Source organism: Castanea sativa, chromosome 2, assembly GCF_040712315.1.
Source record: "Castanea sativa cultivar Marrone di Chiusa Pesio chromosome 2, ASM4071231v1".
Classification (NCBI taxonomy): Eukaryota; Viridiplantae; Streptophyta; class Magnoliopsida; order Fagales; family Fagaceae; genus Castanea; species Castanea sativa.
The window spans coordinates 15,943,899-15,970,971 of NC_134014.1; the positions used below are offsets into that span (position 1 = coordinate 15,943,899).

At 35.8% G+C, this 27,073-nt stretch overlaps 1 non-coding gene and 1 pseudogene across 1 annotated transcript; both read right to left on the reverse strand.

The window, feature by feature from the left end:
• Positions 1-5,539: 5,539 nt before the first annotated feature.
• Positions 5,540-5,751, reverse strand: LOC142626553 (small nucleolar RNA U3). Its single transcript, XR_012842549.1, has one exon. It is a non-coding gene; the product is annotated as a small nucleolar RNA U3 (small nucleolar RNA).
• A 1,532-nt stretch (positions 5,752-7,283) lies between these two features.
• Positions 7,284-26,926, reverse strand: LOC142623326 (acylamino-acid-releasing enzyme-like; annotated as a pseudogene).
• Between the last annotated feature and the right edge of the window lie 147 nt (positions 26,927-27,073).

Here is a 27,073-nt window from a genome sequence, read left to right on the forward strand (position 1 = left end):
TAACTTCCAAGAAGAAAACCCATGTGAAAAAAGGAAGAGACAAGAATTCTCTCTGCCTAATTACTGAGAAATTATTATTTACACGCGAACAACTATTGATGTGGTCCTTCTTCACTAATAAGATAATGTCATCTATATAAATGTATGGGTAAGCTTCTTAATCATTATAAAAATTAAAAATTACAAGATGATGTCATATTTGCATATATAACAGTATTTTATTCGTTGGGAAGTGAGGAATGACTACGTCAGCAGTCTTTCTGATGGACCTAATAATTTCTCCTAATTACAAGAGGGAGTCCAACAGGCCATGTTGTAGACTAACATGTTCTAGGCAATGTTGTGGGCTAACTTGTTGTCTCATCTAGGAGAAAAGGCTTATCTCCAAATTAATTAGAAGATAAACTATTTAATTTTTTCCTATATTTTTTTATTGAATGTAAATTTTGAAAATCTAATTATTAGATTGTATATTTTTATTATATCCCCAATGCTAGTAAAATTACAAAAATATCAAAGATCAATAGTTATGTCTTCAGCCAAATGTTTTAATTTCAAGTTTTTGTGATCTAAAATTATACTTATAAAATAAGTTTATTGATTAAATAGTAAATAACATCCAATTTGAACAAACTTTGAAATGCTTGTTAAGAACATAAAAATCATGCAAATTCAACAATTATATTTTCAAAATTTACATTTAATAAAAAGATATATGCGTAGTTTGAAGAGATTTTCTCTAAACTAATTTGAAGATAAACATTTTCTACTTCTAGGAACAAAGATAAAATTCTAGCATTCAAAAGAATTTAATATAACTTGAAAACTACTAAAGAAATTAAAAATGGCAGATTTGCACATTATTCGAAAGCCTTTTTCGGTTGCTCAGCCACGTGTGGTCCTTTAGAGGGGTGACCTTGCTAGACTCGGGTTCGATTGGGGAGTTGCGTCCGAAACTCAGCATTGAGTCACATGGTCCAACAGCTACTGGCGTACTTTTAAGCCTTTAAAGCCATTAAAGCCAAAGTCTAAGAATCACGATAATGGTTTAATAAATATGTAATATGTGTTTGATATAATAGCTTTGATTAATAGTTGGAATAAAGTAATATGTATTTAAATGTGAAGTAATCATGTACTCAATAATGTATATTTAAAGATATGGAAGCAAAATCACTTATCTTTGTATGGTTTATAACTCCAGCTGTGCAACTCCTGAGTTGATAATATCTTAGCAAAGTGACCTTAGCGGTAGAGAGGCAATTTGTCATGATAACTTCAAGATTGAGGGAAAAAAATTGGTGCAACTGAAGGGAGAGAGTATGTCCAGCTGTGTGTAGGGGCTGGTTAAGCTTGCCCCTCTTATCATGCACTTAAATGAGTTTTCCTCTTGACAATGCTCTTTTAGTTGTTGTGAAGTTATAAATAGTGTTGTCTTCCATAAGAGATGCTTTTGTATGGAGTATTTGTGCCTTCTAAGAGAAGGGCTTTATGTAAGATGGATTTGTACCTTCCATGAGAAGGGCTTTGATATGAGATTTTGGTGCCTTCTAGAAGAAGAGTTTTAGCATTAGAAGTTTATGCTTTCCATGAGAAGGGCTTTTAGTATGGGTGTTTGATATCTCTTGAGAAGTGTGGAGATGGTAATAGATATAGATATTTTGTGGGATGTAGTATTTGTAATATGTATGATATATAAAAGTATGAGAGATATGAAGGTTAAAAATAGTAAAAATATGAGATTATAACTACTGGAGAAGTTGTAGAGATTGCTTTCCAAGAGAAAAGATTTTGTAAGAAAAGTGTATGAAGATGTGTTTAGGTATTTAGAGATGGGAGCAGTAAGATAGGTGTATTTTCTTAATATGGAGAGTGAGAGAATGAGTATAAGAGGGGTAATAGTGCTATAGTGTGTTTAGCAAAACTGCTGAGATTTTCTATTGGAGGATGGATGAAGGCTTATGAAGGCATTTATGAGCTAAAGGCTGAAGAGTTTTGTTCCTGATTTGGAAACTAAAATTTCAGAACTTCATTAAGAGCTTAAGAAGATAATTAGAGGGAGAGAGAATTGATAAGTTCATGAGAGGGTTGTTCTTTTCCCCATTGGTGTCCCCTCTTTGAGGTGTTGATGAAAGGTTCCCTTTAGAGCTGAGTTTAAGGGGGTATTTAACAAATAATCTCAGCCAAAATCTGTCCCAACTAGCGATGAATCTTCAGATAATCCATCCTAAGGTTTGGCCAAAAATGGTATGTTTAGCTTTAAAATGTTCTTGCTATTTTGGGTAAGAGCTGCTGGAGAAAGAGCAGCAGAAAAGGAAGGTATTTTGGCAAGAAAAAGATAGTTACTTTAGTTGGTTTTGGTTTTAGCCAAATATGAAAAATCAGAAATGCTAAGGCTGCTGGGTTAGCTGTTACATTTGTTCTGAAAAAACCGTCCCAGCTGTCAAGAAAAACTGTGACAGCTATCATGAGACAGCTGTTGCTTTGGGCAAAAGTAGATGAGGTCAGCTGGGTGATTTCAGACTGCTGGAGAGGACATTTAGCATTTATTTTATGGATTTGGCTGAAAATGGTAAAATCTCTTTCAAGTGTATCTTGTAATTTTGGGTATAACAACTGGTTGTTGGGATCTCAGCATTAAATGACTAATGATATCACTTTTAGTCAAGTGTCAAGTGCTGAATACACTACTGGGGTTCTACTAAAAATGTTTTCTTTTTGGGTGTTTGTGTTTTTTGGTCTAAGATTCTATCACAACACATTTTTAGCAAGTAATAAAAGGATTGGTTGAAAGTTAATGAAGCTTTAGAGATTTAGCCAAAGTCTCATTGTGTTGTGACTTAATCTTGATGAGCAAGAAGAGCATTTAATGCTCTACTCTGGCAACTAGCAGAGAAATATATGGTCTGATTGTGGCAGACAGCAGATGAGTATGAGAGATATCATAAATATTTTGCATATAATTGGAGATTAAAAATAGTCAATCAGATTAAGCCATGTGTTTGAGTTGGATTTTAGCTAAAAGTAGTAATAAGATTTATGTAGAATAATATAATGAAGTTTCTAAATTTGTATAGCAACAGTTGGGGATTGAATGAACAGTTATTTTCTCAGCAGTTAGATGGCTGAAGATATTGAGTATTTGTCACATGATGAATATTAAGTTTTAGAAAAAGAGCAATGGAGAATTTTATCATTTAAAGTGCTATGTGATAAGAGATGCTTAACATATGTTACCTGCTACACACGGACTCGTCAAAGTTCAAGGAATTGGAGAAGACACACCTAGCAACATGTCCCTTTAATATCAACTTTAAACTGTTGGACCTTTACTAAATATACCTCTTGGCCTTCCAAACCACGACTCCCAAAGTTTCCCCAAAGAGACTTATGAGCTTGGATCATAAGCCGAAGATGAAATTACGTACCTCGAGTTTTGTTGTCATTTTGTGTAAATATGGGCTCTTGTTGAAGAAACCGCTTGCCATGAGTGTAAGAGAGGTAATATGGGTCGTGAGCTTTGATTCATTGCTTAAGCCCGATCCATATGTTAATGTTGATGATGTCGTTGGGTTATGATCTCAATTGATGAAGAGGAAACATGGACCATGAATTCGCCTCTTGAAGTAAGGATCTCGCGAGCCATGTGAGCCCAATCCATGTAATTGAATGAGATATGAGCTTACTTTGGGCTTTAAAGAAATTTACCCAAAAAATCAATAACATGTTGATGTGGCATGGGTTGCCAATGAAATAATGCCATGTGGGTCGAAAAAAGAGTCCTCAACACACATATTGCAACCATAAAAAGTAACTGAGATTCATATATTCAAGAATATTTTATAGGTAATATTTCATCAAATAGTTAAATGTAAAGAGCTCTTAATAATAGAAATGGAACCAATATGAAAATGATGTTTTTAAAAAAATATTGAAAACATAAAATAATATGAAAGCTCACATGAAAATGTAAAATGCCAAAAAAAAAATAACCATTAATTTAAGACTCAAAAATAATTACTTTTCAGTTTTCCCAAAAAAATAAATAAAAGTTAAGACTATATATGAAGCAAAGTTAAGGATGGCAATGAGAAGGGATGGGACCGAACGATGAGATTTTCACCCCGCTCCACATGATTTTGTCTTGTTTCATCCCCGTCACGCCCCGTATAACAGGAAAAACTTTCTTACTCCATCCTTGCCCTACCCTACTTCATGTTAATTTGCCCCACAATTATACAATTATTTTTTAATAAAATATGTTTCATTAATATAAGTAAATTTGAAATTACAATCAAATTTATCTAATCAAATCAAACTAATTTTTAGCAAGTATTGAATAATATTGTCCAAGTATTTAACAAGACAATATTACAACAAAAACAAAAATATTAATATTCATGCTTTTAAATAAAGCTAGTATTGATTTGTTTGTTTAATAATAAGGATTTTAGGGTATAAAATGTCTAAACTCATCTTTGTCCCGCCTTGTGGTGGGAGCTTAATTCTCGCCCCATCCCTACCCCACCATCTATGTAAGGCGGGAAAACCCAAGAGAAGAGGAGCGAGTGAGGATAAAATTGTCATCCCCAAGCAGGGTGCGGGAATTTTTGGAATTTAACCTTATTTTGCAAACAATTTTGTTAATTGACATGTTTTGTAAACATATTTGCTAGGATGTAGGACTTATTTTTAGGAAGTATAATTTGTCCACTTTGTTAGTAAAAATAGCTCATATTTGTTTCTTAAGACTAAATTCTTGTATTTTTAAATGTGGAGGCCACTTAGCTTATTAGCTTTTGCTGGAATCTTCCACTCAGGAACGTTTTGGGGAGCAATAGCAGATGATATTGAAGCAGTAGGAATCCTACAGGATTTCAGGGTAAAAATGAGTACCAATGATCGTTGACAACTTACAAACTTAAATTCATGATACTAAAGATATTCTGGGTTGATTTCTTGGCAGGGTTTATTTCATGGCTCTTCCTCCCAGCAATTGCTGCTGGGATGTTCTTGTAAGTTCCGTTAAAAAAAACCCAGATTCAACATATATAAAATTTGAGATCCTTAGATCCACTGTTATTGTACTTTGAAAAGACCAAAATGGTCTTAGTTTGTCATGATTTCATAGATCGTTCTCTCATTGCTTGTCTTTCAGATGGTGTACTAGTTCATCAGAGTAGGTCTTTTTACAACTGTATTTACCATAATTGAGATAGATAAGCCCGATAAACCTTACAACTTTGAACCTCAAATGTACAATATGGAGAGGAGCTCGTGACAAGTTGATAGCAGACTACAATACCATGAGCATATGGGACTTTAACGCGAAATATGAGCACGTCTGGGATTTCACTGTAAAAAGGATGACATATTAAAGAGATAATTGTTCCTTAGCATATTGCTTTGTTATGAGAATTGATAACCAACATTAGTATGAAAGGCATAGTTCTTATTTCTATTTCCTGGTTTTTCAGTATCTTTAATCATACTTTGTCTATGTTCCATTTTGTTTTTGATAGGTAAAAAAGATTTTTTAGGTCTGTCAGACAACCGCATGACCATCCCAACCAGTGTTCACTGACTGAGAACGATCATCTACTGCCGCATTAATCCACAGATCATAAGGCTGTTAATCATGCTCTGATCACACGGTCTTGATTCAATCACCAGACTTGGGATCCTGTCTCCTTAGTGATCAAGGACACAGAGGTACAACCTATAGAACAGGTCCTGTTCAAGTAAGGTAGCATCTATGTTCCATTATGTTATGTTTATGCAGCTCAAGAAATCCGTCAGTAATTGTTATTCTAGAAGCAATTACCATGATTAGCCGCTACCAATGTTTGGTCTCACAATTCCTCTAATAAATATAGGGTGAGGCCTGGAAACCCTGTAGCCAAGGAATCCAAGGATCTTGCCAAGCAACTACATATGTGATACCTCCTGCCCACCAAATAACACATGCCCTAGTTAATGATACTTCCTACAACTCTCTATTCCATGCCATATGCATGATGCTAATCTGAGTCTATTTCCCCTCAACCAATCTTCTGCATTACCAAACTTTGACTTAAAATTTTCACACACAATTTTTCATGCCCAGTTACTGTCATCCATTCTAGCCTATCTTTCAGAGCATGGCTGTATTGATATCTTTAAATCTTCTAAATCCTAACCCACCAATATGTCGTAGTATGACACAGCTCATACCACCATTTTGTGGCCAAATATCTCTTACTCTTTTTATTTATATTCCACCAAAATTTCCTAACTAAAAGCATTCATCTCCTCAAAAATTTTATTAGGAACTCTGAAAGTTTCCATGATATATGTTAAAGATATATTAGACATATTAGTCCAATGTAATAGGTCCAAACCCACTTACTATGTGTGCAAGACTGTCTCCTACTTGTACTAGTAGTCTAGGGTTTAATTGCCAAAATATACTCATGTTATGGTTAATTGTAACACAGGAGTTGTATTACACTTTTACATAATAAAGATGTAGCCCTTAAGAGTTTCCTCCATGAACATAGGCCGTTAAAGTTGAACCACGTAACCCTCATGTTCTCTTATTCCTATCTTATGCTATCTCTTCGGCATCCATTCTAGCATATACAACATGATATACACATTGCGTTGCTAATATATTTAACAATATAAAGGAGCATAGCCAATGCTACAAACCTGATGAGAATAGGTCTCCCTGCCCACTACAAACCTGGACTGCTCCAACTACTCAGCTTTGCTGTATATTCTTGATGGCAAACTGTTGAAGATTACTTGCCTATTACTGGATATCAAATATGAAGGCACATTGCTATTGAAATGTTAATTTTCGGTATATGTATATAGCTTATCAATAAGATATGACCGTATATTGCATATTTTAATATGCTGCATGTTATAGGCCATAGAACCTGCTCCAGATCACCAAGAAACATTACCCATGCTCCATATGCCTTAGTCAAACAACTCTTGCGGGTCAAAAATTTAGCATTTGTTTAAGGGATCTGCAAACTTCCTAAAATCAATAATAAGAGCTAAAAATGAATAAAACAATGATGGCTTACGAAACATAAAAGTATTTGTTTTGATAAGTAAAGAAAAGATTTCACAACATCAAGTTACAAACTTTTTATTTTTTTGTTTTTATTATTTGTGATTTACACGTATCTGTTGGGTCATTTACTGAATATCTCACCCCCCCCCCCCCCCCCAAAGCCCGGGCAACCACCTAGGACTTATAACGGGGATAGAAGGAGATGCAAAATGAGTTATCGTTGGCAAACATGAACTTCTTATTTAAAATGAATGTTTTTACATCAAGGACTAGGGTCTAGGGCATAGATAATGACCAATGAAGAATTTGATTATAAGTGGATTAGATGCCCTTTTATGTCACTACCACATTCAATACTTCCCATTTGAACATTAAAACCTTAGGCATGACATAGGGTGGCAATGCTTGCTCATTTACAGTACTTCCTGAACCAAACCCCAATATTAAGAAAGCTTTCGAAGTCAGATTGTGGCCTGCAATTACCAGAGGGGGGGGGGGGAGGAAAAAAGAAAAAGGGAGGATATATCAGACAACAATACATTGTGCAACATCAACTTTGAGATTGGCTGTGTTGACTAGGATGTAGGAGACTAGGAGTGCATGTAGGACTGATGATTACATTTCATTTCCATGTACATCATTGGGAAACATGATAACTTTAACCTCACCACCATTCTTTCTCAGTGTCCGTGCATACTGCATGTTTCAAATCTCAACATCATTTAAATATGGTAGCAAGAGAAACAGACTTTATAAAAACCCCACTTTTTGTGTCTGTTTTTGTTTTCATTGCATCCCAAGACAGTGATTACTTGAGCACTAGTAGTAGTTAGAAAACCGCGAAACTGAAATGAAAAATGTCAAGTGTACTTCATCATTTAAAAGAGTAAAAGAACCTCTTACTTGCAATCCATTAGAAACTGGAACACGGAGATCCTGAGCACCTAAAAGAAAAAGGATTGGTGTTTTGACCTGCAGATATCATCAAAGTAATTAGTACAATAGTACCACATTCATTTCCATAGCAACCTACTAAAATTATTTGAAGATACACTCTAGAAGGAAACTAGATGCAAGTTTTACAATTCCTGATTGAAGACTTAATATCACAAAAAGTTTGACCCCATACAATATGCAAATAATTTACTAGAAGCTTTTCACATTGAAAAGAAAAGATTCGTACCAAACGCACAAGGCTCCTGCTTTCTATACTCTATATAAAAAAGGACAGTTGAATTACTTGTGTTTGGCAAAACAACAATAGAAAGCTTAAAACGGAAGAGGCTAAAGTGCAAAAGCTATAAATTTGAAGGGTTAAAGAGCATGGGCCGTTTGGTCTTTTGGATCTTGGCTCTATCTTATCCCTTGTTTGAATTTTTGGCTCTATCTTATCCCTTGTTTGAATTTTTGGCTCTATCTTATCTTTGTTCATTTTAATTCTTTGTTTTTATATATTACTAATGGAATTGTAACTACATTCTTACCCTTAAGGATATTAAAGGAAAAACTATATGTAAAGTGCTGAACGGCCTCTTTGTCTTTTTAATTTTTATACTTATCTCCAGCTGCTTCAGTTCTGACTTCTAAGTACTGATGTGTCTTCCAAGTCCCAATCAGGAATGGAGATACACATACGAAAAAGAAAAGGCAAGAGAGCGAAATATCGGGGAGAGGTAGAGAAGAGCAGAAAATCCGGACTTTTCTCACGAGTAGAACTAGAATTAAAGAATGGGAAGACCTTCTCATCCCAACTGCTCCCACTTATGTATGGATTTTCTATGTGAAAACTTAGGAAAGAGAGGAAAAAGAGTGAAGGAAAGGAGAAAGATTTTTTTCAGCTATTCAAGCAGCATCATGTACATGTTAGAGCATCAACATCAGTTGATGCAAAAAATCTGTCCATTTTGCACAAAAAAAAAAAAACCCGCTTTTTCTATTTTGCACGCCTATTCTTACAAAACTCCCACATCAATTCCTCTATTATACACATTTTTCAATAAAATATTCATTTTTTCCCACTGTCATCTCTCTCACAGACCCAACACAACCCACACAGCCACCATCATCCAACCACCCAACCACCATCATCAAGCCACACAACAACCTAGCCACCATCCCATTCAACCAAGCTACAATCAATGAAATTCACATACCCATTCAACCGAGCCACCATCAACCAGCCTCCAAAAACCCAAATCCAAAGATCCATCATCAACCTATCCAATCACATCATCAAGCCACACAACAAAAATCCAAAGATCCAATCACCATCATCAAGCCATCATCATCAACCTACCCAAATCCAAAGATCCAAAAACCCATTTATCAGAAAGAGTGAGGGACGGCAGTAAAGGTCAGAGAGAGTGAGGGACGGCAATAACCCAACATGCAGCGAGTGACGGCGATGACCCAACATGCAGATTAGAGCGAACAGCAAAGCTAGCGGCAAAGCTGATGGTGAAGCTTGAGTTAGAGATCGAACCCACTGATCAAACAACGAGATCGACGCCCTGAACAACAAGATTGACGCCTCTGGCCTGAGCACTGAGCACTGATCAACCCCATTCAACCCGGATGCAAGCTAGAGGAAGAGAGAGAGGAAGAAACCCAACGATTTATGGAATGCGAGAAAGAGAGTGAGGTGAGAGTCAGGTACAAAGAGGAGAGAGAAAAAGAGAGTTGATCTGAGAGAGAAACAGAGAGGAGAGAAAAAAATACTAAAATAATAAATGGAAGAGCTACAGTAACCATGCATATATGCACGTTTACTATAGTAATGTGCAAATATGCACACTTTTAGAAGCACTGCTGTAGAGCATTTTTGAGGCAAAATGTGTAAAATTTGTGTCTTTTTCTATTATACAAAACTTTGCATCCACTGATGTGGATGCTCTTAGTCTTTCAAACCGATTTTTCTTAATGAATTTGATATACATATTTTTTTAAATCATTTATGTATTATTTTGAGTAAAAGTGCAATTTTAGGGCTTTGATTTTGTAGATTGATTCATAAGTGCCTAGGTTTAAGTTTGTATTTGTTTCCTCTACTTTTTATCAGGTATTTTGGTTGAATTTTCAATTTTTGTGGAAGCGAGATTAGTTTCAACCACTGAATATCAGTTTAACATTCCTTAATTACGCTATTTTCCTCATCAATTGGCAGAACCCTTACATTCTCACAAAATATGCATGACATGAATGGCTTGTTTTCCCTTCAATTGGTTTATATGGCTGCTTAGTGGACATTTTTGTCACATGCAGGTTTTCATGCATGTGATCTTTGACAACATAGTATGAAAGAAGCATTAGGGAAAGTTTGGAAGCTAGAGTACAATGGTTTGTCTAATTATTTTGAGCTGACAAAGATACATGATTTCTATAGGCTACTATATATACATCAATATGAACTTCTAATATGAATTATATATTCATCAATATGAACCGTGTATACAAGATCTAGCAGGTTATGAATTACTTGGTGAAAATTAATTTGAATTCAAATTAATTTGTATTCAACACTATTGTGAAGTTGTTTTGTCGTGATTATTACTTCTACCTTATGAATTAAGGATATTGTTCACCTAAAAAATTACTTTGATAGATCAAAATATTACTCCCACTGAAGCTTTTGTTCTCCTTGAATGCTATCTTGCATTCTCTATTAGCAAATGAGATAGAGTTGTTTGTGCAGACTTGATATGATTTCTAACTAGGTTTTCTTTTTTTTTTTTTTTTTTTTTTGTGGGCACCATTTATCCTTTTAAAATAAAATAGTTTAAGCCAATCAACTATAGCTCAAGGGCTACTTCTCCCTTTAAGAAAGGGCACGTGTAACTTTAAAAAAAAAAACCTTAATTGCTATTCCAATAATGGCTTAGTTTTAACTGTTCTAATCCTATCATAAAATATTTATTTGTAGTTAAAAAGTGTTTTCCATGTGCCTTGCACATGCAACAAAACTAGTGATATCGAAAAGCTTTAGATCTCTCACTTTATTTGTTTAAAGTTATATTTAATTAACATTCAGCTTCCAATGATGAAAATTGTTATGAGTAATAGGGGCAAAGCAATAATATCATGTACTTTATATATAATTAATATTTTATGTGTTAGGGTTGACTAATCAAACCCTAAACACCTTCACCTTAAACAACACAGTATCAGAGCCACCAACCCACCATTGCCGTTAATCCTCCGACCACCACCTACCGATATTGTTGCTACCGGCAACCATAACAACACCTTGCTAGCTCTGACAACCCTAACAGAGACCTCTAACGATCTCGATTTAGTGGCTGAAGGAGTTTTCCACCGCCAGTGACCCTCTCTCGGGTCTTGCGACACCAGATCGACGTTGCCTGACCGCGAGAGAGGCAAGGTTTTACTCACCCTCTTCTAGCGACCCATCCTAGCCCACTCGCCAGTCCTTGCGCCTCCGCTCCTACACCCTTGTGCCACTGCCGGAGTTTTTCAATTGAGGATTTCAACCATGGTCTGATTTTCTTCAATACATTCTCTGATTATTTATTCAGGCAGCCTTGGGTTGATTTGTTGGACTAGACTTTCTTGATTGATGTTTAGTGGTGGATTGGGCTTTTTTTTTTTTTTGTTGGTATGGATTTGTTGTTGCCTTGTTTTTGGAATAGTTTGGTGTTGATTCTTTGATAGATTAGTTGCTAGTGGAGCTGCTAATTGGTTGAAGTACATTGGTTGCTGGTTGGAGTTTGTTTTACTTCAGTCCAGCATATTTATTTAGTCTTAGTTTGTTCTTCAGATTGCTATTATGGAGTCCACAGACAATGTTCAACCCCCTAGTTATTTCTTATCTCCTGATATGTTATCAATTACTTCCATTCGTCTTATGGAAGTAATTATGCTCAGTGGGCACTAGCAGTTGAAGTTTTTCTTCTTGGTAGAAAGAAGTTTGATTATGTTATTAGTGAACCCCCTATACCTACAGACCCTAAATTTGCTGATTGGAGAGCCGAAGATGCACAAATTAGGAGTTGTTTGTGGAATAACAAGGAGTCTAAGATCAGTTGTAGTTTGGTTTTCTTACCAACAGGTAAACTTGTTTGGGAAAAAGCCAAGGAACTTTACTCTGGTGTAAACAATTTGAAGTGGAATTACGATCTTCATCATAATTATTTCTCCTTGAGTTTGAGTGATTTGTCTTTGGAGGACTATTATAACAAGTTTAAGGGTGTATGTGAAGAACTCAATATTTATCAATCCATTTCCTCTTATGTTAAAACTATGAAGAAACAATGAGATTCTATGCATGTTGCTCGCTTCCTCTCTGGATTGCCTAAAAGTTTGAAACCAGTATAATCTCAAATATTAGCTAGTCCAAACCTCCCTTCATTGAGTGAAGTTTTTGGTAAACTTTGACATGCCACATTATCTGACTCGAGTACTACCCCTTTCCCTTCCTCCAGTACTAATGCATTACCTTTTGGTGATAAATCTGCCTTTACCACTTATATGGAGAGTAATAGAGGTGATTGTGGAGGTCGAGGTCATGGGGGCCGAGGCCATGGAGGTCGTGACCAAGGGGGGTTGTAGTAGTGAACAAGGGGGTCTTGGTAGAGAACGTGGTCTTTGTAAGTGCACTTATTGTCATGGTGAAAATCATATAGTAGACTTTTGTTGGGAGTTGTATGGTAAACCCTTGGTTCACCAAGCTAGTTCTCAAGTTAAAGAACCGCCTACATAGTCACTTCCACCAACATCCAGAGTAGTCTCTATTCCTGAGGAAGAGTACAATCGCCTTGTCTTTGCATTCCAACTCTATTGGGTTTCATTCTACTGCTACTTTGGCTCAACAAGGTACTTCCGCTGCTTGTCTTGCCACTCAGGACCCTTAGGTCATTGACTCAGGTGCTACTGATCATATGACAGGTACCTCAGGTTTACTCTCTGACCTTGAGCAATCTAGTAGTCTTCCCAATGTTACATTGGCAGATGGCTCAGCCACTACAGTTTCTGGTTTAGGCACTACCAATCTTAGTCCTAATCTTTCTCTCTCTTTTGTCTTATAAATTCCTGATTTTCCTTTTAATCTTTTGTCAATAAGTAAGCTTACTAAAATTTTGAATTGTGCTACCATTTTTTTATCCACTCATTGTATCTTTCAAGATCTCAAGACGAAGAAGATTATTGGTGGAGGGCATGAAGCTGGTGGACTTTATTACCTGGATCGATGTGGTTCTTCCCATTTAGTGGCTTCTCATTTTTCTATCTCACCTCTTTAGCATCATTGTCGCCTTGTTCATCCATCTCCCCAGAATTTGAAGTCATCAGTTTTGTCGTGTCGTCAAATTGAGTCTTTACAATGTGAAGCATGTCAATTGGGTAAACACCATCGGGTGCCTTTTGCCTCTAGGCATAAGAGTCGCGTTAGTAGTCCTTAATGCTTCACTTTTTGTTGATGATTATTCTAGAGTCACCTATCTTTATCTAATAAAAGAACGGTCTGAATTGTACTCAATTTTCAAATCATTTTATATGGAAATAGAGACTCAGCTTAATGCTTCACTTCTTATTTTTCGGTCTGATAATGCTTATGAATATTGTCATACATCTTTCTCTCAATTTTTTGATGATCATGGTATAATTCACCAATCTTCATGTCCCCATACTCCACAACAAAATGGTGTTGTTGGACGCAAAATGCGTCATTTGTTAGAGGTAACTCGTGCCTTAAAATTTCATATGCGTGTTCCCAAATCATATTGGAGTGATGCTATTCTCACTGCCTGTCACCTAATTAATCGTATACCTTCCACTGTTCTAGATGGTCAGATCCCTTATACTGCGCTATCTCCTGATGCACCTTTGTTTTATCTACCTCTTAAGATCATTGGTTGTGTGTGCTATGTTCATATCTTAGGTCCAGGGAGTGACAAACTTGACCCTAAATCCATTAAATGTGTTTTTCTTAGGTATTCTTGTACTCAAAAGGAATACCGATGTTACTCACCTACTCTTCGTCGTCATTTCATTAGTGCTGATGTCACATCTGATGAATCTCAATCATATTTCTCTCCTTCGGCTGCTAGTGATAGTTCTCCTCCTTGTCTTCCTCTCCTACCACCTGTGTCTCCTATTGAATCTCCTCAGAAACCACTCTAGGTATATTGTAGTCGGCAGAAACCTCCAACAGAGACTTCTTCCCCGCCTAGTGATCCGCCTCCTAATCCTGCTTCTCTTCCAATTGCTTTGCGCGAAGGTAAGCGTTCTTGTACCTCTCACCCTATCTCTCAGTTTGTCTCTTATGGTCACTTGTCTTCATCTCTTCATGCCTTACCACATCCTTGAATTCTACCGTTGTTCCTAAGTCTTTTCAAGAGGCTATGTTTGGTTGGAAGTTTACTATGGAGGCAAAAATGTTCGCCCTGTCTAAAAATGCTACTTGGTCTTTAGTTACTCGTCCTCTAGGGAAAACTACTGTTGGTTGTTGTTGGGTGTATATTGTGAAGTATTTGCCTAATGGTTCTATTAAGCATTTGAAGGCTTGCTTGGTTGCCAAATGGTATACCCAAACATACGGTGTTGACTATGCTGAGACATTCTCACCTGTTGCAAAAATTTCTTCTGTCCGGATTTTGATCTCCTTGGCTGCTAATTTGGGCTGACCATTATTTCAATTAGATGTTAAAAATGCCTTCTTGAATGGCAATTTGAAGAAAGAAGTGTATATGGAGCAACCACCTGGGTTTGTTGCTCAAGGGGGGAGTCTGGAAAAGTGTGTAGGTTGCATAAGGCCTTTTATAGTCTTAAACAATCTCACAAAGCTTGATTTGGTAAATTCAGTGAAGTAGTGTTAAAGTTTGGATTGCGACGTTGCCATCCTAATCACTCTGTGTTTTCTCATACCTCTGATAGAGGAAAGATTTTGTTGATAGTATATGTTGATGAAATCACTGGTGATGACAAGCAGAGTATTGATGATTTGAAAAGATACCTTCAAAACTCCTTTCGAACTAAGGATCTAGGTAAACTTCATTATTTCTTGGGTATTGAGGTAGCACGATCTAAAGAAGGCATCAGTTTATCACAAAGGAAGTATGTGTTGGATATTTTGGAAGAAACTAGCTTGTTAGGATCTAAACCAGTGAAGACCCCTATGGATCCTAATGTCAAATTGTATAAAGATCAAGGGGAGCTGTTATCTAATCCTGAGAGATATTGTCGCTTGGTTAGTAAACTGAATTATCTCACAATTACTCGCCCAGATATATCATTTGCAGTTAGTATTTTGAGCTAGTATATGAAAGATCCTCGCCTTCCACATTGGGAGGCAGTTATTTGGATTGTGAGGTATCTTAAAACATATCCAAGCTGTGGTCTTTTGTATAAAGCTAATGGTCACCTACGAGTAGAAGCCTACACTGATGCTGATTGGGCTGGATCACCGTCGGATAGAAAATCTACTACTGGGTATTGCACTTTTCTGGGAGAAAATTTGATTACTTGGAGAAGTAAGAAACAAATTGTTGTTGCCAGTTCTAGTGCAGAGGCCGAGTATAGAGCCATGGCACACACATCATGTGAGCTTATGTGGATTAAGCATTTACTTGAGGAATTAAGATTTGTTGTGAAGCTGCCTATGACTATACATTGTGATAATCAAGCAACAATTTACATTGCCTCCAATCTTGTGGTCCATGAGCGAACCAAGCATATTGAAGTAGATTGTCAAATTTCTTGGGAGAAAGTAGAAAATGGTATAATTGCTACTCCATATGTTTCTACAAGAGTCCAAATTGCTGATATGTTTACCAAAGCTTTATGTAAGACTCGTTTGGGTTTATTATGTAACAAGCTAGGATTGTATGATACATACTCTTCAGCTTGAGGGGGAGTGTTGTGAGTAATAGGGGCAAAACAGTAATATCATGTACTTTATATATAAATAATATTTTATGTGTTAAGGTTGACTTATCAAACCCTAAACACCTTCACCTTAAACAACAACAACAAAAGCACAGCTTGCAGGATTTATTTCTGCACCTAGCAGAGCTGATATTGTGGTTGGACAAGGCTTTGTTGCATTGATTATTCATTAATCATTAGGTAGAATTGCTTTACATTCTGATGTGCTTTTTAAAAAGCAGTAAATAAACTTCAGAATATATTTATTAAAAATCAAGCCTCCTTTAAGCATACCTTTGAGAGGTGTGAAATAGGAGACTTGCTGTGAAAGAGAGTTAGGTAATCAGCTGAAGGTGCTTCCGAAAAGATATCTTTCCCCTTGCTTCCACAGGCCTCCACATAGCACCAATCAGGGATATCTGTTGTACCAACCATCAATGCAAGGTTACAAGCAGGATTCCTCACAGCAGCAGCAACAAACCTATCCGGTGTCTGCAGCATTAGAAAACAAATATGATCCAATTTTTAAGTGAGCCCCTTTTCACTTGAGAATTCAAATATGAATGTGTATCCTTGATCATAAAATCTAGTTTACCACGTATTTTCATGCAGCCATGAACCATAAGTTAAACAGAAAGAAAAATGATAAAAACGGGAAGCACAAGACCACCAGTCCATGTATGACAAGCAGCCCACTTGTTAAGTTTAACTTGCATTAATCTCTCAGCTATTTAATCCGTAATGGAAGAGATCTCTTTATGGAAAACCACTAGCTGGTAGTAGATATCTTAACAATCAAATGCTAGACTCAAATCAAATAAAAATTGGAAGGCACAAGGGATGCAGGAGGAAAGATCAAGAGATAAACTAAATTACCAAAAGATAAACCGGGGCTGACAATAAAAATATACAAATTTCATAATTAAAGCACCTGGCCAATCAAGTGGGTTGTCAGAAAGCCACCATGGGAACCACCAAGCACTGTAATTTTTGATGGACTGGCTAGTCCCTTTTCAATGACATGGTCTATAGCTGTGAGTACATCATTTACGTCCTGTGCATAATATAGATTTAAAAATAGGGTTTATATGAGATGTCCAACTAGTCTCGCAAAGCAAGAATTCAGCAACTATTTTTAAAAATTAAGAAAAAAAAACTACCATAGCATTTGTAACCAAACTAGATAGATAATAAGCACCTGTTCCCCAACTTTCCCTGGAAGAGATTGTAATGCTTCTTCACCAAAACCTAGTGAACCTCTGAGCTAAGTTACCATGTTAGAAGAAGCTAAAAAAAATAATCAGCCATTTGTTGATGTAATATTGGTATTCAAAAGAGGCTTTTCAAGCGTGAGATCCTTAAAATCCTAAAGGCCCCAAATAAATATTAAAGATTCCTTAATATCAAGTAGCATGCAAAAAGCTATCAGCATACCACTTCCATTTTAAGTCTTAAACCACGAATAATGGAAAGCAAATAACACTGAACACACATTTTTTATTTCTCAATAGGAGGAAAAAAAACTTTAATCAATATAACAAAAAGGCGTCTTAAATCAATATCTTGGACATGCGATAGAATTCTAAGCAGGCCAAAGAAACTATAGTTTTTAATCTCAACTTTTATAAATAAGACAGAATCCTAAGGAGAACAAAGAAACTATATTTCTTAATCTCAACTTTTACAAACAAAGACCTTTTTTCAAATGTTGCTTGCAAACGCTATAGAAATCACTCCAAATTTCTTTAGAATATTGTTTTACAGTCAAATCAGCTGAACCTTTTGATGCACAGTGAATCAACCTAAACCTCTCTTTCCTTGATAGCCAAATAATTGGAATCCAAAAGCAATTTAGGTTTACACCTAAAGGAAAAATCAATGAGAGGTCTCCAAGAAAGGGTTAAATTCATTTTTCATGAAATATCAGAGACAAAAGGTGAATGAAATACACAGTGATCAATTAGAGGAATCTTGTTGACAAGGTTAACTCAAGTGCAAAAATCATTGCTTTTATATCATTTTTATTCTGTTTCTCAAAAAAAAAATTTCTTATTTATGACTCCAATAAAATCATAGTTTAAGACTTTAATCCTCTGCAGCTAAAAGATCCATATCAGCTTGAAAGGTATTGAAATGTTTTAGGTAAAATTACTATTTTGGTCCTCCAACTATTAAGTGAAGTTCAATTTAATCCCTCAACTACTAATTGTGTCAATTTAGTCACTAAAATTTCAAAATCAAGTCAATTTCATCCATGTATCTTCTCACCATTTAAATTTTACCATATTTAATAATTAAAATTGACTTGATTTCAAATTTTTAACTTTCTATAATAATCTTTTAATGTATATTTTATTTTCTACAACAATTAATTCTGTTAAAATATAAAACACAGAGGAGATCCAAGGATGAAGATGATGTGATTTTGAAAGTCAAAAACTAAATTGACACAATTAACAGTTGAGGGACTGAAATGACACAATTTGTAGTTGAGAAACCAAATTGAATTTTACCTAATAGTTGAAGGACCAACTCAGGAATTTAACCAATTTTTTACTGAGCGTCAAAATGATGGTCCCCATTAAGATTAAAATAATCATTTTTGTATTCCATTTTGCTCCAAATTCTTAAATTGTGAGAGTTCCTTCCCTAAACTAAGGTATCAAAATCGGTTCCACTATTATCTTATCAAGCAGCAGCACCTCAACAGTGAGAGACCTTCATCTTGGAAAAGAAAAGGCTTTGTCTTCAGTGAGTTTTTTTTTTTTTTTTGGGGGGGGGAAGGGGGGAGGAATGATGAGAGAGGAAAAGAGCCCCCATAATCAACCAGATTCTGGTCGATTATCATGGAATATGATGGTTGAACACAACATATATTGATGATTTGAGCATATAATATCTGATGCTGATTTTAAATATTTATATAAAAAAAATAAAAAATAAAAACCTCTCATGATACTCATAATAATAGTGTACCTATAGTTGACAATCAATAAATTGAATCCAATTGAAGAGAGAAATGCCAAGGACTTTGAAAAGCTTGACAACGAGACAGTATGCGGGCCTCCATGAAGGAATATGATTAAAGGATCACAAGTGTCACTTTTCTTAGAGTTTGAAGATACAAATAAAGCTTCAAAAGGTTTGCTAGCTCCTGAAATGAATTAAAATCGCAGAGGCTATCAAAATCAATGCTCTTTAACACAAGAATATTATGAATACAATATCACACAATTCCTAGTAAAGGGCAGGAGAACTACAAAATATATTTCCCTTTAAAAATTTTGTTTATTTATTAAAGTAAAAAACCCCATCAAAGGTTTTGGTACAATAGCCAGCTAAATCAAACAGTTGTCTCGGTTAAGCATATCATTATGTTTTGAGTCTTAACTGTGAAATACTATATAGCTCTAGGAGAGTTCTTCAAGGGGATCCTTTATCCCCGTTTCTTTTTTATATTGTCATGGAGGCTTTGAGTCATATGTTGGATGTGGCTGCTGCAACCGGACAGTTCTCGGGTATCTCAATTGGTGATTCAGCTAGTTCTTTGATAATTGTGTCTCATCTCTTGTTTAAGGATGACACTCTTATTTTTTGTGATACGGGTACCGGTCAAATTGCAGTATTGCATGGGATACTCTCCAAATTTGAAGAGGTGTCAGGTTTAAAAATTAATTTGGGGAAGTCGAAATTGGTTCCAATTGGGGTGCATAATATGCAGGAATTAGAGGAAATGTTGGGCTGTAGGCAATCTTCGCTTCCTCTGGAATATTTGGGTCTTCCGTTGGGTGCAACTTTTAAAAAGAACATGATTTAGAATCTTTTTTGGAGAAGATGGAGAGGAAATTAGCCAGATGGAAGAGGTTGTATTTATCTGGGGGGAGGGTAAGCTAACTCTTATTAAAAGTACTCTCCAATTTGCCTACTTATTTTCTCTTTCTCTTCTACCAATTCCAGTGAAGGTGGCTAAACGTATGGAGAAGTTACAGAGAGATTTCCTTTGAAGTGGTATTGGAGACGACTTAAAAAGACCTCTAGTGAAATGGTCTAAGCTTTGTAAGCCGGTGCAGCATGCCTAGTTAGCTATCCTGTGTTTGAGGAGGTTTAATTCTACTTTGTTAGGCAAATGGTTGTGGAGATATGGAACAGAGATAGATGCCCTTTGGAGGAGGGTTATAGAGGCAAAATATGGGAATGAATGGGGTGGTTGGTGCATGAAATTTGTGATGGGTGTGTGGTGTTAGTTTGTGAAAATTCATTTGAAGTGATTGGTTGAATTTTTCTAAATCCCTTTGGTATGATGTGGGTGATAGTACTATAGTGAAGTTTTGGGAGGATGTGAGGTGTTAGGATTGTTCTCTTAAGGAGGCCTTTCTAGAATTATATCCCATTAGTCAAGCTCGGGAGTCTTCCATTTCAAAGGCCATGTACTTCTCTACGAGGAGGCTATATTGGGATATACAGTTTTGTTGTCCAATGCACAATTGGGAATTAGAACCCTTGACTCTGTGACTTGGTCTATTCCATGAAGGTGCGGGGTATTGGATCTGACAAAGTTTGCTAGAAGCCGGCTATGAGGAGAGGCTTTGAGGTGCAAGGTTGTTATCTTTCTTTTTTCCCTACCACAGTCATATCTTTTCCTTGGAAAATGGTATGGCAATCCAAAGTTCCTTTTAGAGTAGCTTTCTTTTCTTGGTCCTCCTTAGGTAAGATTCTTACTACAAATAATCTTTGAAAGCAGCATATTGTAGTTCTTGATTGGTGCTATATGTGTAAGAGGTGTGGGGAATCAGTTGACCATCTTCTTCTTCATTACCCTATAGCTTGTGAGTTGTGGACTATGGTCTTTTTCTTATTTGGCATTCATTGGGCAATGCCACACTGTTTGATGTGTTGTATTTGGAGGAAACGAAATGCTAGATTTTTTGAAGTTTGTAAACAGTCTATTCTTCATTTTAAGTCTGCTTTCTTTTTTACCCTCCTTGAATGGAGTTTAGTTTTGCCAACATATTCATGTTTTTCCTTTCCTGTTTAATTGATTTTTGTAATCTGGGTTCTTGAATCTTGTCCCTTTAGTACATCTCCAATGGTGTTATTTGGATGGTTGTCCCTCATTGATGTGGTGCATTTGGCGGGAGAGAAACAACCAGTATTTTGAAGATTCTGAAAGGACTATAGCCGATTCAAAACTTTTATTCTTTAAAACTTTATCGGATTGGATGTCTATCATAGGAAGTCATTCTATTTTTTTGGTCTATGATTTGATGGATGCTTGTAAGTTATGTATTTGATTGTTTTGGTCCCTTGCTGTATACAACCTGTATACTTGGGTGACTTACTCTTATGTCTCTGAATAAAATTTTCTTTACTTATCAAAAAAAAAACCAGACCTTCTAATATACATTATCAATTCTATTTAGAAAGAAAAGAATCCAGCCTTGCTTACAAAGATCAATGCAATCTCAAATTGTTTCCATCAACAAGTACTGTTTCCTTAAATATGGTCCATGAATGTTGCAAAGTTTATCATTCACTTCTTCTGGAAAATGCCATGAGGTAATAATCTTTAGTTTATATGCAAGTTACATCAACTAGAGTTACTACATTATCATATTCCTTTTATTAAATATAATTTTTTGAGTTGTAAGTTATGCAACTATTGGGTCTCAAACCTACAACCTCACCCTTCATCCCATTATTGTGGAAGGACGAAGCCCATTTGAGCTAGAGCTCATTGGCTCCTCCTATTTAATATATTCTAATGATAATCCCATGCATAGATGCACGTTGCATCAGCTAAAATTACTTCTTAATCATATTCATTTGGATATATACTTGCCAAAAAGTTGGCTTAAAAGAAGCTAGCCCTTTATTTTTTCACTTTTTTAGAACTAAACCTTCCCTTGAATCCACAAAAACGTAAGTCTTGTGAAATGACCAAGATTTTTATCTAAAATGAAATCACAAATATGTAATCAACAACAAATTGATACTTTTAACAGTTCCATTAATTACTAAAATAGCTTGCAATAGCTAACTTACCTTCAAGGAGCAACTAATGGAGAAATTAACTCCATCCTAGCCTTTATTACAAAAAATTTCCACTTACGTCAATAAAAAACCAATGAAAATCTAAATATGGACTAACCTAAGATGTTATGGGAGTGGGGTTTGAAAGAGGTCTGTTTCAAAACTCATGAACTTATTTTGTGGCTATCTTTCTTGTCACCCAAAGCATGTAAACTCTAACAAAAACAAGAAATATTATATATTAACCTCATTTAAATTGCAAGCATTAGACCACCATAACATTGCCCAATAATAGCAATTAAGCTGAAGAGATGAGTTTGACTGATATTGGAAACATCCATATTCAATGTGGATTACCAAGTTTGAGAAAGAAATCAAATTGGTTTTTCATACCTTTTGTCAAGCTATCAGAATCATTCTTGACTGGTATCTTCATTATACTGAACTGAAGAGATGAGAGCAAAGATCTAACCTGAAGCAATAAGAGAATCAAGACAATCTCTATATGCAAAAATGGTTCATCTAATACTAAAAAAATAAAATTAATTACACCTTCTCAGAGCATTTGAATATGGAGCTTGATACATCTAACCAACTCCAAGCAGCAGCTTTAATTGTTTTCTCAACAATACAACCATACTTGATTTGAGGAACATTAACTGGACTGCTAGACACTTCAAACAGTAAAACAAAACATTAAAATTTTAATCCAATTTTCTAAACAATTACAGGCCAGGATGTAGGTCAAGATCAGCATTAGATTAGATGTTACCGGCAACAATATTATCCCCATCCAATGTGAGGACATTCCATGAAAAATTTGAGTCAGCAGGGCTGATACGTAATACTTCCCCACTGTAATTTGACAGATGACATCATGAGTTAATTTTACATATGACATTGTAAAGGTCTGCCTACATGAGAAGGAAAAAGAAGTAAAAAAGAAATATGTAGCCAGCTGCCAGCAATTACGTTTACCTCAACACATTCACAGAAAGTATTACTTGACTGCTTCTCCAGAAAGAAGATATGATCATAGTGCATCCATCAGAAAGCCAAGGATTGCCAAGGAAACTTGAACAGTAAAGCCCCGGGAAGCAACCATCCTCAGCACTCATCACAACAGGGATCTTCAAAGATTATATTTATGAAATAGTTTTAGTTCAGCTACATGAAAATTATGGGAAAAGGAACTCATACAGTCCTAATTCTATAATTTTATTCTAAATAATATGGGCCAGAAAAGTTGCAGGCAAATTCCAAATTGGGGACTTTCAAAACCAATCCAGTAAAGTTTTCAAATATCACCTCAGTCCTAGGCTCTTAGCTGAATCTACCATATAATTCAGCTAATTTGGAATGATCATATAATTTACCTCAGTTTCCCTAAATTTTAGCACTCGAAGTGCTTGATGGCAACGTAAAATGTCAAGGTGTCATATAGAATAGAATGTTTCTAGTATATATATAACAAGGCAGCTATAGACCAAAATCTTGTCCAGTCAAAAAGCAGCAGAGCTCAAAGAAAAATCATGATTTGAGTTATTTAGTTCCAGAGCTTGAGAATACAGAAGTTTGCAACCTTGAGATGCAAGTTCCTTAACAAGGAATGTAAGCACTCACTACATCAACAATTTTGACAGAAGGCCACAACGTCGCATCAGTTGACCAATCAATTCTGTGAAGTGAATCTGTTGCAGAATGGGCTCCAGAATCCACAGAGCTTCTTGCACTTAAAAACAGAAGGTACTTTCCATCTGGGCTGGAGAAAGAAAGATGATTCACATACAATCATCAGGCTCTGAAGCTTTTTGTCATAGCATGTTTAGTAGAAACATGGTTATTATAAAGGCTATTGGGAAAACATTGATCATTAAGCGACCAACAAGGCATGCTTTTCCAGTTAGAGGCACAAATGGTTTAAAAGTATATAAGGCAAACCAATTCAGGTCTGATTGTAGGCCAGCACTTCAGGAGGAACTCATCTTGCCCAAAAAAAATCTTGGAGACCCAATAGGTATGTTTAACAGTTTCTCCAAACTCAGAAAAGCACTCCACATGAGTTATTAAAAACTAGATTGGATAAAGAAAAAAAAATTAATACACCCCCAGTGATAAAACCAAGTATGCGATGTTAGTAGCATACCTGAATGTTGGAAAGAAGGCACTGCTTATTTGTTGAGTAAGATTAAACACGGGCACATCTTCAGTTGAGCTATCTCTGGGACAGTACAAGAAATTCGTAAGTATTTTTATGCATGTACTTTTAGATAATAGACCTCAAGCATGTAACAATTCACATTTTTTTTTTTTTTTTTTAAAGTTATAAAAAAGATCATTTTACAAAAGAAAGTAACCCACTTGAGTTCAAGTTCATTGGCTTCTGACTTATAAAGTGGTGCTCTAACTGCGTATAACGCACAAGGCCTGTTATAGCAGTATTTTATACCAAGCTTTCTCGTATCTGATGACCACCCAACAAAAACCAAATATTGATGCACGTCTTTAGTTGACGGAGCCCACACAACTTGGCCAACACTCAAAGACTTCTTAATTCCTTTTACAGCCTGTACCTCTCCACTGTACAACACAGGTAAGTTCAAATTAAGGTTCTTCTATCTATAGAAAAGTGTCAATAAACTTACCACAGCATTGATTAAATTTTTTGAGAAATGGTATCAACCTGTTGATATTGATGACAAAAAGTGCAGGCTGCCTTTTTCCTGCATAGGTTTCACCCCAGTCCTCCTCCCAATCCCCTTGTCCTTTCCAGCTACTGCAGTCCTTATCGGTGGAACCACCTTTCTTGTAGCCAAGATCATTAAATGTGGGCTTGGAGGGAGATGGTTCCTCAGCAACATAAGCAATGAGAGTTTCATCAGAATTCCAGGAAATTCCCTCAAACTTATACCATTAAGAGCCTATGACCACGAGGATGATATAGAATAGCTATAACTACATAGGAACTACAACAATTACAACCATCACTACCAATACAACTGCAGCTGCTACGAGTACATCTACGAGCAATCTTAATACTTACAATTAAACAACTTTTACTGTTAAGGTTATACACAAACAAGTCAATTATAAACCAGGTTAACATCAAATGCTAAATAAAGTCATCCCCAAAAAACTAGATTCATAGTTTCATACTATTAGTTACCATCCATCAGTATATACTGAGCCATGAACAGATTGGGGAATGTGGAACTCCTTTTCCAACTGAGATGGAGACTCGATTTCTGGATTTCGAACAACAAATAGCTTTGAACCTGATGGTGATGGAATAATTGTAGCCACTCCCGTCATCTCAACAGGAAATGGGGACCAACGAAAGTTTACAGAACTGTTATTGTCCTTGAATATATGAGCAGATAGAATAGACTTCCTCCTCTTGTCACCAAAAGATTTGGTTGGCTAATTGAAAACATTGCTTGAGAACCGATACCTGCAGCAAAAGTTTTACGCAAAGAGATTATTGTCAGAAACTCTTGCTGCCTGTTTTGCAAAAAGGAGCAGACATTAAAGAAGGGGAAATAAAACTATAAGCATGAGCAGTCATACCATTGTCAGACTTAAAAGTCCAAGCCTTGTCAATGCTGGGAACACTAGTGAACTCTTGAAGTAACTTAGACTGCGAAGCATATTCTTCCTCGGTGGTTGTATCTAATCCCAGTGGCATTTCCTTTATTGGGACAGCTTTAGAATCTCCCATGGCTAAAGAAGCTGAAAATATTTTACTAAACATTGAATGGCAAAGAAGATCAATTAATGCGATAAGAGCAACAAAATAATAACAAAGGTGAGATAAACTATAAGAACATGGTAAGGTTCTTAAAGTCAACAGAAAGTTGTAAACCTACAAGTTCCAAGGAGTAGTGCCGCAAAGATACAGTATTGTTTTGGTCACCCCAAATTCTTTAGGGGCTTACACCACTGGATTTCAAAACCAGACTTATATCAGCACTGGCAAATGAGTACTGTGCAGCTGGCTGCAGTGTACATACGTTTCAACACTTCATATGAACCAACTGATTCAATGATTCTACCCTATGTTTCAACTCTATATTTCACCAAAATTCATTTAAGTCCTTTAACTTTGTTTTCATTCATTTCAGCCTTCAAAATTTCAATTTTTTTTTTTTTGATAAGTTTCAAATTTATTCAATTAAGGTCTCTTTATCAACTTTTGTAATTACGGTTAATTGTCCAAATTTTTTTAATTTTTTCCTTCAAAATTTTTAATTTTAAAAAAATCTAATTAATGATTGAAAAATATTTCCCGGAAATTTTTTTATAAAAATATTAACGAGAATTGACGAAGAGGCCTTGAATAAACTTGAAATTTAGGAGACTGAAACGAACTATGGTAAAAGTTAGAAGGTAAATTTTGCATTTTAGCCTTATTTTTACTGACCGTGAATAGTGGGGTTTCTTAGAGCTTTTTAATGACAACAACATCAACAACAAAAAACTTTTACAGGCTTTAACATTAGAACTGTTAATATAATACCCAACAATCCCAGCTATGCTAAAGCCAATCCATTAATCCACAACCAAAAAGTGAAAATCCAAGAGACAATTCACAAACTAGTTCAATCATTCAACACAACATGTGAGTGCAAGATTCCTCCAAAACAAAACAAAGAATTCATAGATAGTGATAATCAACAAAAAGCACGTAGTTAAAAACACAAATGCAGATAAGAGAGGAGAAGAGAAGAGAGAAGAAAACCTTGAGAGAGAGGTTGAAGTGGAAGTGGAAATGGAAGTGGTTCTCAAAGTCATGAGGGTGGAGCGATGAGATAAAGTAGTAGAAGGTAGGAATCGAGAGCGAAACAAGTGGCAATTAAAGTACTTAGCGCACCAATTCCAGGTGGAGGTGGTGATGTCTACTACTACCCTGCCCATTCGGAGGTCCGTATATGATGACATCTTTATTCTATTCTATTCTAGGAGAAAAGGCCACCTGCCAAACTGTTCGCTTTGGGCGGGTTGATTTTTTTTTTCTTTTTTTCTTTTTTTTCATTTAGCAGTAATTTTATAACAAATTTCATTAGCGTAACTTTTCTAAAACTATTTTTGGGGGGGGGGGGG